Raw genomic sequence first — 13,730 nt, forward strand, 5'->3', positions numbered from 1 at the left:
TATATACAGACAGGTCGTATGCAGTTCTAGCAACTCGTACAGAACTGGTATAACACTTCAAAAATCAACAAATCCACTCTCCATTTAAAATCAAGTTGCCTTATCCCTCCCTAGAAGGTAAATTGAAAGCTGTTGCTATTCTAAATTAAGCCTTGTAGGTGAGACGACACATCATTTTTCAAGGGTGCGAGCTACCCACCATAGAGGCAAATGCAACCAGACAGAAGGATAACCACAACGTGGTCACATAACAACTTCTTAGGAAATTATTCACAGCCCATAGCATAAAGTAATCACCTTCCAAAAACTGCAATAACAAACTGCAGTTGCCTTCCTTGCAACACTCTAGCTAATCATACTTTCACCAGAATGCCAGTCTAAACCTGTAGGAGAATAGGCCAAGTTTTCAAAATCCTCACTGTATCTGAAGGGAAAGCACAGTTTACTTGTGGATAGGATGAAGATGCCAAACCTTTAGTTTTCTCAGGGTTTCAATTCTTGTTCAGAAAAATTTGCGTTTAATATGACCGAACTGTGAATTCTTATGAATCGGAGGCTACCTGCTACTTCTGCCCCCACACCCTTATGCATGACTAAAACCTGAAGAATTTAAAGAGTCTTAGTTATAAGAAAAAAATATCTTATTTTTAAAAGGGACGGACACACACACACACAAAAAGACTAACATACGTGCCTCCTTCCTACTAAAAATACCTTTTAGACCTGTTTTTGAGTCCACATCTATGGAAACATCTTTCACACATCAGTGTCTACCTAAATGACGAGTACATTCTTCATTCTTTCATGAGGTGGTTTTAGCACTATACTGATTAAGTTGGAATGACACCTTTAGTTAAGCATATAACTCTGCATGCAAATCAGATTAACCTATAGCAGTGCAAGCACCCAAGTTACAGCACGACTTTGTTATGTAATAACACTAAAGAGAGAAGTCAGACCCAGAACAGTCTGCATGCATGATGTGCAATAAAGCAACCGATCCTGAACATGGTTTAACTTAGCCCTCTCATATTTCTTTAGTCATCTTCCTGAACAGGAGTCCTCATCCTATGACCCTTATTCTCCAAATAATTTTACTACCCTTCCCTTTGCCCTTCTTAACCCAGCCACACATTTCTGCAATCATGTTAGAAAACTGCAGTCTCATAGCGGGAAGCAGAACCAGTCCTCTACGCTGGAAGCCTCAATTTTTCAGGATGCTTGAATGATGCACATGGGTGCTAAAGGAGACCGACATTCTTCCTATTCCCATTAAAACCAGAGTAAGAGAAAATGCACTTTAATCATGAAGTTCAGTGGCAAACGTACACCACACTTTTTTTTCTTAGAGAAGGACAATTCTGAACAGTACTATAGTAGCAGTGTCCTGTAAAAAGATCAGAGGTGCAAAACTTTCTTCAGAAATGCTAACTCTAAAACATCATATGGCACTGCAACTGCCACAAAGATTAGTCCAGCAAACTTCAGTTTTAAGCTAAGATGATTCTTGGTTCACCATAACTGTATCGGTGACTTCCATTAGTTTCTCCTAAAAGAGAAGAGCTTTCTGCAGCCAAAGTTCCTGGGTTTTGGCTCTGAAGAATAGAGAAGGTTCTGAACAGAACTAAAAGTGAAAATGGACCCCTATGCATAAAAACGAGTATCTATGCATCTGCAAGTGCCTCCAAACCATGACTTCTGAAATGCTGATTTTGTGGAGGTCAAACTGAAGGACAGCCTCTACAGCAAGTGCAAAAAAACTCAAAAACCCCCAAACCTCTCAAGTTGCAGTTTGCAGACAGAAAAGCAAGAATACTGTACAGGGCCTAGAAAAATCAACACAAGTAACAAGATCTTGGATAAAACACAAGAGTGCCAAAATTCAAAGGACTGAAGCATTAGAAACAAAACTAAAATAATGAATGGAGCATGCTGAAGAGTCAGTAGCTAAACTCCTTGAAAATAGATGCAAATGGAGAACAGAGTGGCAAAGAAAAGGAGGGTAATTAGTATACCGGACCATGGACAACCATGGACAACCACAGATACATCACTGGAATGCATGAAATCTCTTTGCCCCTTCATTTGTCCCTCAAATTGTGCTATCCAGACAGCACAACTGTAATGCCTTCTGATACACACGAAAATAAATTTTACTGTTTTGATATTTGCTTATTCATTTGCTTGAAGGTTCGAATGAAGATAAGTCTTAAACTGTTCACAAAGGACAGTTAATGTAACTCCATGTACCCCTGTAAAAAGACAATTTCTTTTTCCAAGGAATTCAGACAAGGATTTGATCACCTTGTCCAAGAAAACCAACCACCACCATCTTAAACTTGTACTTGAACAGTATGTAATTTAATAATCCTTTTCAAACAATGTTCAAGTTGTATTCCTTCCACTAGGATAAGCTGCTTACACGAACCACACTGAAGTCCTAGGCACTTGTTCAAACTAAGCTGAGAAACGACCCCACACTCCAATTTCCTGGAACAATTCTCTAAATGACATTACCCCCTGTGTGTTGTAATGAGCACCATAAAGAAAGATTACAACCTTAACTTGAACTATGGGACACAGAGCAAGTCACCAAATTATACAGACTGCTACTGAATAGAAAAAGGGCATCTGATCACTTCAAGTCCAATCTGATCTGTGGTACTTTGCCCCCTGCCTTAAGCAGGCTGGATGCAGTAACGAGTCAACATGTAATTGTGCAAATGTGGAAACATTTTCAGAAGTTAGTGCCTGTTGAATGAAAAACTGACAGTACGTACTGGATGCCCCAAATCAATTAATGTTAACAAACAAAATGTCAGAGATCATTCCAGGGATCGGAAGAATGACTAAAATAAAACAGAACACACAGATGAGGAGACATAATTACACCACAGTCATGGGCTGAATGAAGTCATGAAAAAGCTTCTTGCCAATGAAACTATTTAAAAACTATTGGAGGCTATATGACTGAGTTTTGGCACTCACGGTTCAACAACATCAATAAAGTACTGAAAATTACAGTTGATGTTTCTGAATGTGTACTTTCAGACACAGGCACACATGGCCAACTAGGAGACATGAATTTTCTATGAAAAATAAGAAATAAAATACAGAAATGGTGCTATTTTAATAAACATGGACTAACACACAATTTCCCCACCAGAATACCTGCTTCTTGGAGATGCAAGTGTAGTCTGCATTATATTTCAGTAGGACAATTGCAAATAGAAGAACATAAGAAATTACCCACAGGGGTAAGGAAGTTTGTAATAATAATACCAATTTTTTGTTTCAGGACAGATGTAGGAGCTATGGCATGTGGCAGACAAAGGGAACAGGAAAAAGTAGACAGCTGGAAACATTAGTTTAAAGAAAGTAAGGAGAAATATCAAAGCTGTCAGAAACAGGCCTTCAGACAGGCAAGAACATCTATACATGGATGCAAGTGAGAGGGCAAAAAAACCCCCCAAACATAAGCATATTAATGACTCTGTGTGTACAAGGGAAAGTATGAACTGTTTCAACCTTTCCCCACTTACCCTCCCTCTATCCCTGTAATTAATATGCAACAGTGATTACAATTACAACTTCATACCACAGCAGAAAATCACTAAATCACTGCACCTCTGATACAGACACCTATGAGCTCTGACCTCTTGATAGCTGGTCCACAGGCACTGCCTTTTGCTGAGCTACGTTGTTTTGTGAGTTTTGGTTTTTAAACGTAACTTCTCTTCTGCTTAAAATCTTTTCTCCTTGCTAGGAGCTGACAGCCTTTCTGAATGCCTCCCTATACTAAGCAGCAAAGTATTTTAGCCCACTTGTTTTTCTATGTCAATTTATTTTTCGTGTGTGTGTACGGCAGGGTAGGTAGGATTTTGGGCAGGATTGCTAGAGCCTCCAAAAGTCTTCTGGAACATAGAAGGTAACCATTTCTAACACCCTCCCTCCAGCAACATGTTCCAGCTTTTTCTTAAAACACCTTTTTCTGCTCCTACCTACCTACCTTGCCTGCAGACAACTAAACCTGTTCCAAGGTTAAACTAGGAGCTGCTATTCTTGATATGAATGTACTTTGGCTGAGGTTCAAACTCTCTCCAAAGGAGATGTATGTAATCTGATTTTTGAAAAAGAAAGGCCTGGACATTGAAAAAGATAATTTATCTCTCTAACAAATTGTTCCTGCAGAAATCTGAAAGATGGTGGTGTAGTTTCAAGATTTCTTTATGAAGTTGTTTTCCTTTTGCTCTGTGGTCAGTTACTGAAGAAAATAACTTCCTTCCAGAATCTCTAGGACCACTGCTGGGAATAGAAAAATCACTACATTGATTTTGAGAGGAGATAGAACTTGCATCCACAAGTACCAGTCACTCATCAGGATCCCACCATGACTGGCACCCTCAGAATACAATTAAGGTAATACTTCTTAGCCCAGACAGAACACTTGTTTCTTTCTAAATATTTGTTCTACAAATCACAGGTGGGAAAGCATACGAAAAAAACCACTAGGCAGCAGTATCAAAAGTACAATCAGCCCAATCACTATGAAAAACTGTAGACAACCAAAATAGCATTAAGAAGTACTATGAAAATCAATGAGGTAGCTCTGCATAAATTCATATGCTGCTGTCTGAACAGTAAGAGAATGAAAAAGCCAAGGTCCTTGCTTGAAAGCATTAATAAGCAGAAAACATGTCCATGCTGGTGTTCAGTTCAGCACCCTTCTGGTTCTACTTCACTTTCCAAAGATTTCTTACTTAAAAGTGTTGGAAGATAAAAAAAGACACCCATTTTAGACACAGAGATTAGACAACTGCTTTGTTAATAGCACACAAACTCCTGCAGACTCCAGCCAAAATTCAAAGCCCCATTGAAGCAAACACTGTAAAAAGGAACTGGAAGATCCAAGGAAGCTGCTGCCTATGTAGACAGAAGTCAGGAGAAAGAAAGGCCTTGCTTCATTTTATATATCAATGAGATACATCAAAATTCAATTTTTTTGAAAGAGCAAGGCAAACAAGTGAAAATAAGAATTCCAACCAAACTGCTCATATCACAAAGAGTATAGAGTATACAGTGCTATGCAGCTATTCCAACAGAACTATGCACAGCAATAGTTTCACCAGAAAGAAAATATGGGTGAAAAGGAAACAGAAAAAGACAACACAGAAGAATGAAGTTATAGTAAGTCATAAAAGGTGAATTACCATTTTTTTTCCCAGTATTTGTAATACCAAGGGTGCTCTGCCACTGTCATCTACCATCATAACAGAATATTACCCCACTTCTGGACATCATGGGCCTAATTGACAATTCTTACTTGAGTACAAGCCACTGAAAGTCCAAGAATTGAACAGATCTGAACATATCAAATGCTTCAAGTAATAGCTAAAAAACTCCGTTCTTTAAATTTCATTTTTTGGATCTCTCATTTACAGCTTCAAGCCTCAGCAACTTTGTTCACTGCTAGTATTATCAAACAATACCTACCATTAAAAAAAAAAAAAGAAAAAAGTTGAAGATTCATAGAGGAATGCTTTCTTTAGTGGACGAATCACACTACTCCACTGCTATTTCTGTGCCAGAAAGAAAAAAAAACAAAAACCAACCAACCAACAAGCATTTGCTTTTTTATCAAGTTCAGCTAAACCTATTCAGAAAAATCAAGACAGAACTGGAGTCCTAGCCCATCCTGCCACTACCCAAAAAAGAAAGTGAAGTTACTAGCCTCTAGACCAGACTGACTTATTAGAATGTCCAGGACTGTTCAGGTTGTTCAAAAGCCACTGGAGTGAAGTCAAGCTACCGTCAATTAGTCTTTGTCAGTGTTTTAGCTGAAGTGTTAAAATAAACTAGGAAAATGATGCTACATGGAAAAAGGTCGCAATGGGATTATTCACCGAGACTCCAAAAACAAAGGGATGCTTTAACTACAGTAATTTAAAAAAAATCAACAGAACACCAGGTGCATCAATTGAACCATTCCTGAAATACAGCAAAAAAATTACACTCGCACACACTCTCATCTGTGGTGATGAAGTTCAGGAAACTGCCACTTTTTTACAGTTAACTTGGTATTGTCGCCTGCGGTAATATGTATGAATTCTTATAGAATCCCACCATCCTTCTGTCATACTGCTTCACTGATAATCTCCCCACAAACATCTTAAAATCTAATACAGTCCTATATACCTTAAAGAAAATTGAACACATGGAATCATCACACTACCTCCTCTTTAATTTTTAGACTTTGTGTCTCCAGTTGCTCACCATGGCCACTCGTCTTCTTTTTAAATAATTATTTAAAGCTTTCAAACTTCAGATCTCCCTAACTTCAACAATAAGCATCAGCCACCTATTTCTGATTTGTCTTATGAGTAATTTATTTATCAGTATAGAAAAATAAAAGACAAGTGAAAATAAAGTTTATACAGATAGTGCTTGGGAGTAAAATAAACTATTTAGAGAAAACGCAACCAGTATGCATGTGCCCAATGATGAGAAAATCATGGTTGCATGAAGGCCCCAAAATTTCCTGTTTAGCCAAGTACTGAATATTATGAAATAATTCAAAGAAACATACATAAGCAACTTCCCAGTCCCTTCATTTTACATGAAAATATTTGTGGGGTTCTAATCTCAGGAACATGACTGCTATTCTGGTAAGGATATAGGAAAAGCAGCATAGAGGAGACTTAAAACCTGATGACTAGACATGAGAATAAAATGGGAATAAAATAGGAAATGTTCTGAAGTGTACAGCTGTAACCTGGCTTTGCTTGCAAGGAAATGACATCAAAACTATGCCAGAAGCACATTAAGACCTGGAAGTCAAATCCTCAAAGCTTAGGAAAAGCTGGAGTTTGTTCATTTGTACACACACAGAGCTTTTATTTACAAGTCTATTTTGCCCTCACATCCCCAGCATTCCTATCTCACTAAAAGAACAAGGATAGAGCATGACTGCTGCAATAAAGTAATTTTTCCCCCCAAGACTACATAAAAATATAAAAAAAGAAACCAAGGGAAAAACCCTATTGTTTTAGCCTTTTATGCAGACAATAACTTTCAGGACAGAAGGCTTTCCTCTGAGGGTCACGCTGATTACCAAGTTTACTTCTGTCACTATCAGTGCAGAGCTGACAGATTAGCTTATGATGAACAAGGCAGTAAGGTGCTCCAAGTCCAAACTTGAGTTCATTGCAGCTCTAAATAATCTGGTCACTGAATGAGGGCATTGTCGAATTCACCTGCTCTTCAAAATATAAGCTATGAATGCCAACATTTCCTAAGCTTACAAGGCCTCATTCCGCAGCCTCAGAATGGTTCCTTACAGAGGGAAGCAGTACTAGATTTTTAAGAAGGGTCTGTCCAAATACTTACTCTAAGTGTTTGGGGGAACCAGAAAAGTATTTACTGATAGAAACTGATCCTTTCTTCATTAAATGTTCCTATAATTTAATACTAACCATTTACCTGCCCACATTTTTCTACATTCTGCACCCCTTTCCAAAGATTGGGTTTTACTTAACTTGGTGGACAGCTGGAGAATTCCTTAAACTCATCCCCAAACACAAAGAGCTTAGGCACAGTTTACACAGTTCTCGTGGCTATTGCATTTTAGGGTATTGCGCAAGTAAAAAATACAACAGAATTTTATGCACAAATAGCTGTGATATATGGTCAAGAAGAATACCAACTACCATTCAAATTCCAGATCGAAAGTACAGTTGGCAGTTAAAGTGAATTGTATGCACAGATACAGAAAATCCTTAAAAGTTACAGCTGAGACCCAAACATGAAAGCACATTTCATCCTCTAGGTCACAATCCAGCAAGGCATTTAAGCATGAGAGCAATATCATATATCTGAGTAGTCCCACATAATTCAGTTGCATGTGGAGCATCAGCATAAGCACATTTTAAGTGCTTTGTTTAAACTGCAGCTATCAGAATACAAGTAACATTACACTTGAGTTTCTTGGGTTTGTAAACTATTATCTTAGAAGACTTTAGACACCTTTTTATCTATTAAAATATTCTTACCTGAACTGAGAACTAAGATGTTAGCAATAAAGTGGCTAACGTACTTTTTCCTCTATGTGTAAACTGCTAGCATTTCTCTACATTTCAAAATTGAAACCTGATGAGCCAGTTTTGTTTTTTCCTTGGTATCACTCTTAGATGCTCTTTTGCTAGTATACTGCTATAAAGTTTACACTCTAAACAGTAGAAGTGTACTTCATTGGAACTATCTGTAGATGAAGGAAGTTTTTATTCTGTTTAGTCACACATAAACACCTTTTTAGAAGAGCTGGTAAAAAAATCTGAGCAACTGTTTCACATATTTATAAACACACACTGTTTTGTAGCCTTCAGTAGCAAGCTGAAATATCCATTAGTTGATTTTACCAGTATGTGAAAACAAAAAAATGAAAATGAACACCCAGTAAGACAAAGGCTTGTTCAGGTTAAACAAAAAAAAAAAAAAAAAAAAGATAGAGACTTGACAGACATCTGTAACTTAGTATGTGGTTTAACACAGAGCAGAGTTTAGCAGATAGAAATATAGAAAAGCAGACCTTATAGCATTGGTTTAAGACCTGAAACACTCAGCCGGATACTACTGCTATCTAAGAATAAAAATCAGTCTACTCACTCCCATGGTATCACACCTGCTTTCTTCTCCTGCCCCGTTTATAATTTTCTTGGTCTAAACATCCTTCCTAGTCTTCCGATTTAAATGATTTACTCTAGCAATATTAAATCTTAATAAATCCTAAATTGTTCCTTCACAGGCAGAGAGCAACAGGAGCAACAAAAAGAAGCTGCAAGGAGATGCTGCTATCACTGTGATCCACACCACATCACGGCTCAAATACAGGCGTCCTTCTTAAACAACATTTTTATGCACTGGTTAACCGAATGTACATAAAATGCCATAAAAATCACATTTTATGTACACTCCCTGGATCTTCTAAATATCCTAAGAACACTGCCGTTTTCTCAGGGATTACATATTTTTTTACAGACTTTACACTTTGCAATTTGAGCATTGAAGTTAAGCACGTTTAAAATTTAAAGAAGTTTATTTCTTATCCTAGTACTTCTAACTGAAATTTGGATCACGTGACTAAAACTACAGAAATCAGTAAGAATTTAGCAACAAAGCAGTATCCAAAAAGAGCTTAATTTTCTAAAGAACAAATGAGACTACAGGTTGCATCATTTAAAAACAGTTACTGATGATACACCAATGTTTCAAAAAAAATGTAAAAGTGAGGTACGATGAGAAAAGAGGAGCAAAAATTACAAAGGGCCACATGCAATAGTAAGAATAAATGTTGTTTGGCTCAGGTGTAGCTAAGCTGAGCCACTATTGTCTTGACTTCAAACACTGTTACTATTCAAGTCTTGAAAACGAGTTGCAGGTTTGCAGAGATAAAATTCATACAATTATTTTACAGTACTTCCCATTCCAAAACTTGCTTATTTAATAGCACTACCTGCATTATTCAATCACTTAATTGCAATGCAGTTCTGCTTAGCCAATTACGTAAAAAAGTATTTTTATATCAGAATAGACTGGAACATGTAAAAATTAAGTCAATAGTAACGTCAGTATTTTAGTAAGAAATATGTTATTGTTAAGTGACTTAGATTGAGGTCATCTTGTGGAATCAGCTGCTTTATATTCCCTAGTTCCACTAAAAAGGAAAAGTGCAATAAGATCTCTTATTGACAGCTGCATTCAAAAACATACCAGTTACATAAGTTTGCAAATTATACTGTGCCAGAGTTAAATATCTAAGCATTTTAACGACAGTTCTTAAAATGCTATCTCAGCAAGAATGACTCAACTTCACTGCATAAGCTGCACTCCAGATAAGAAGCAACCAGCCTGATTTTATAGAAAAAACTTTTTTGTATGCTTTAATTCCAATTGCACTAAGTGAGTTCTGCTTGTTTAGACCTGCAAGCTTCACCAGTCACTTGGCATTTCCATCTCTCCATCTTCTCGGTTTCAACAAAAGTATCTCAAGCTTACCTATAGACAGTTAAGTAAATACTTGGAAAACAGGTAGCGTTTTCTACTGTATCTCAAGGGGAGAGATTTACCAGACAACCACCAACCAAGGGACTAAACCTATGAACCAGAGCTGGGCCTTGTCCATATACGAGAAAAAACACGGCTATGCCAGAAGAGCAGGAGAGTACTGACCAGCTCTTTCCAGTACAAACTACATTTATCAGAGAGTTTTATCAGATATCTATGTCTGTGAGGAAAATATTAATAACTGACATGATGCATCAGCAAGTCTTTCACTCTTAGCCCAGTCTCACATACAAAAGATAGACCCAGAAAGGCCTGGAAGAGAAAACTTCAGGAGCAGCTGTCCCTACCCCAGGGAAAAATGCTGGTACACTCACCGAAAGTGCTTTCTTTCAACACCTTTCCTTTGATTGCTACTTTGATTGGATAGGTAAAATGTAAAACTTCCCTGACCCATGTTTCCCCCCATCCCCTGTCTCTGATGTTATTCATAGAAAAACTATGAATAGTAACAGAAGAGAAGCTACCAGAGAAGAAACGTGGGTAGAACTTTCACAATTTTTTGGTCATTTGGCAATTCATGCAGGGTCCTGGGTAACAGCGGCTGCCTTGCTTTAATTTCACTAGTGCTTCACGAATCCTGCTTCAGCCACCTAACCACTGAAACAGTACATGTACAGGCTCAGGAAAGTGCCACACGGGCTCATATTTAGAAAGTACTTTCCTAGAATCACAAGAGTTAGAACTTCTACTTTATAGAATGATTCTAGTTATTCTGATGTTAAACATCACGACATACGGAAAACGTATCACCTACCTTCAAGCCTACTACTTCCAGGTTCTAAAACTGCCTTCTGCTTAAAAAAATAAAAATTTCCATTGTATGACATACAGGGCCTTAAACCTTAGGGTTACCACACAGGCCACCCGAATGACCAGGACTTTCTCATTTGACAAAAGGTACCACTCGGAAAAAACCCTAGTTCCTCACAAGTACTACTGTAAACTTAAACGTTGGTTTTGCAACAACAAAATTTTGCCATACACACGGCAACACTGAAATGCCTTAACTGTACTAAATAAATACAAATACATATTGAACAGACGTCTACAAAAACAATTCTTCTGAAACTATTAACCTGCAGCCAGTCTTAAAGCTGTATGATATCTACTATAATACAAGCTACGTAATGAAAAGGTTAGATGTATGCTCAGAACCTCTGGCATTTAACACACAAGCCCAATTACCCAGTACATCACTGGACAACTTTTTAATCGAGGACAGCATTTTCTTCTATCTACTTTTAACATGCACGCTATGACAGATCACATAAGATCATCGTAACCTCTCCTCACGACATTGTTTTCAAAGGCAGCGAAATCTCTCTGAAACTTTAAATGCCTGAAAGGCGTTGGCAAAGGAAAACCGCCCGCTGCATAATAATGTCACTATTTGGGGAGTGCTTGATGCTCCGACCCTCGCTAGGGTGGAGTGCTTTATAAATAGATGCGTTCGTTCTTTTTTTTTTCTTTTTTTTTTTTTTTCCCCAGTGCCGTGCCCCAAGCGTTTGGGTGGCGATGGGAGAGGAGGCTGTTTATAGCCACTATTAAATGAACTCTGAATTGGCCAAGAAAAGGCGGGGGGGGAGAGAGAAAAGGAAAGCTGCTGCTGCTACCTGAGCCAGGCCCAAACCCCTCCGCTTACCCTCCTCCTCCCTTTCTTTCCCCATGCCCAGCCCCAAGGGGGCTGCCGTGCCACCCCCCACCCTTTCGCAAAGGCGCCTGCAATGCAGGGGCTGCGCAGCGGAGCCCCACGGCCCGGCCACCTTCAGCCCTGGGGTGGAGGGGAGAAGGATGGGGATTGGGGGGGGGGGGGTGGGGGGGTAAGCCCCTGGCAGCAGCATCCCAAGCAGACTCGCACCCGCGCCGTCCCCCTTCCCATTTCCCTCCCTCTCACCGAGCCGGTACCAGCTGCTGCTGCCGCCGGGGATGGCGCCTCGCTCCTCACCCGGGCTGCGGGAGGAACGACCCCCCCACACCCCCGCACCCCACCACCGGCCCTCCCCCTCTCCCACAGAGCCGAGAGGGACAGCGGCCCCCGCGCAGGCCACCCCCCCGGCTTGTTTACAGGCCCCGCGGCCCAGGCGGCGGCCGCGGCCCTCCCCGCCGCCACCCCCTCAGCCCGGCCCGCCGAAGGCCCCGCACTGCGCAGCGCCACTTACCCCCCCCGGCCGCGGCGGACGGCGCCGGTTGTGGCGGACAGGGCCGCGTTCCCGAAGGTGCGTGGGGGCAGGGAGGCCGGGGGCAGGCGGGGACGTCCGCGGTGGGGCCGGCGGGCGGGCCGGGGGAGAAGGGGAAGGAGGGGGGAGAAGGAGGAGGAGGAGGAGAAGGGGGGGGGGGGGGGGGCACCCGGCTGGCGGCTTCGCCTCAGTTCATTCACAGGCGGCGGCTGCGGAGGGCGGCTCTCTGCCCAGGGGGAGCCCAGCGCTCATCTCGCCCCCGCTCCTCTCCCCCCTCCTCGCTCGCCGCTGCTCGCCGGCCGCCGCTCGGCCGGCCGCCCCCCCCCCCCCTTTCCCCGGCCCCCTCCCTCCCTCCCTCCCTCCCGCCCGAGCTCCGCGCCCACTCGCGCAGCGCCGCGGAGCGTCGTCCACCCCCCCCCCCCAGCCGCCGCCGCCGCCGCCGCCGCCGCCTCTCTCGCGCAGACACACACACACACACACACTGCGCCGCCGCCGCCGCCTCCTCCTCCTCCTCCGCCTGCTCCGCGCAGGCGCGCCACCGCGCGCCTAGCCTGCCCGCCGCTCCCCTCCCCCGCCGCGGCCGCGCGCCGCAGGGGGAAAGGGAAAAGTGGGGGGGGGGGGGGTAGAGAGGGTGGGAGCCAGGGCGGGCGCGCGCGCCCCCCCCCCCCCCCGCGCCCTCTCCCCTCCTCGCCGCGGGGCGCGTGCGCACGCGCCGGCCGCCCCTTCCTCTCACCCCCCCCCCCCCTCCCGTTATTAAAATAAAATAAATAAAAAAACCCCAACAAAACACCACACACACACAAAAAAAAACACCAAAACGCGACAAGCGCCTCTTTTCAGAGCAAAAACCCGCCTCTGCCGTAGCGGGCGGGGTACCCGGATGTTGGGGCTGGGGGAAACTGCAAAGGCCGGGGGGGGGTGGGGGGGGGGCGGGAACGGAGCGAGGCCGTTAAAGGTATTACATCACCCTCCGTCCCGTGTGCCGCCCCCCCCGGTCCCGAGCTGGGCCGCACTGAGCATGCGCGGGGCGCGTGGGAGAGGCACGAGCTCGGGCGGGCGAAGACGTCATCGGCACCGCCCCCTTCCCTCAGGGGAGAGGCTGAGGCGAGGGCGGGCGGCTTCTGCGCTGGGTCCCGGTCCCGGTCCCGGTCTCGGTCCCGTGGCGGCGGCGGCGGCAGCAGCAGCAGCAGCAGCAGCAGCAGCTCACGCTCGCTGCTCGCCAGAGGCCATGGGAGCGGGCAGCGGGGCCCTGGCGGGATCGGCCGCAGCGGCGTCTTCGCCTCCCTGAGGAGGCGCCGGGCGTGGGGAGCAGCGCTTCAGGCTCCTCGGCTGGGACGAGCTGAGGAAAAGGCGCCCTGGTAGTGCCCCGTCCCCAAAGCCGCGGGCAGGCGCACGGCCGCAGGGACGCGCTGGGATATCCTCTCAGCCGCCTGA

The 13,730-nt window shown here is 43.2% G+C and overlaps 1 protein-coding gene across 2 annotated transcripts in view; it reads right to left on the reverse strand.

The window, feature by feature from the left end:
* The window catches only part of PPM1A (protein phosphatase, Mg2+/Mn2+ dependent 1A), a 33,675-nt gene extending 21,059 nt beyond the window's left edge, over positions 1-12,616 (reverse strand). For both annotated transcript variants that reach the window (XM_049828639.1, XM_049828638.1), the window contains exon 1: positions 12,279-12,616. The gene's annotated coding sequence lies outside the window, so the exon portion shown is untranslated. The remainder of the gene's footprint in view (positions 1-12,278) is intronic.
* Positions 12,617-13,730: the final 1,114 nt, after the last annotated feature.

The sequence above is a fragment of the Accipiter gentilis genome, chromosome 25, assembly GCF_929443795.1.
Source record: "Accipiter gentilis chromosome 25, bAccGen1.1, whole genome shotgun sequence".
Lineage (NCBI taxonomy): Eukaryota > Metazoa > Chordata > Aves > Accipitriformes > Accipitridae > Astur > Astur gentilis.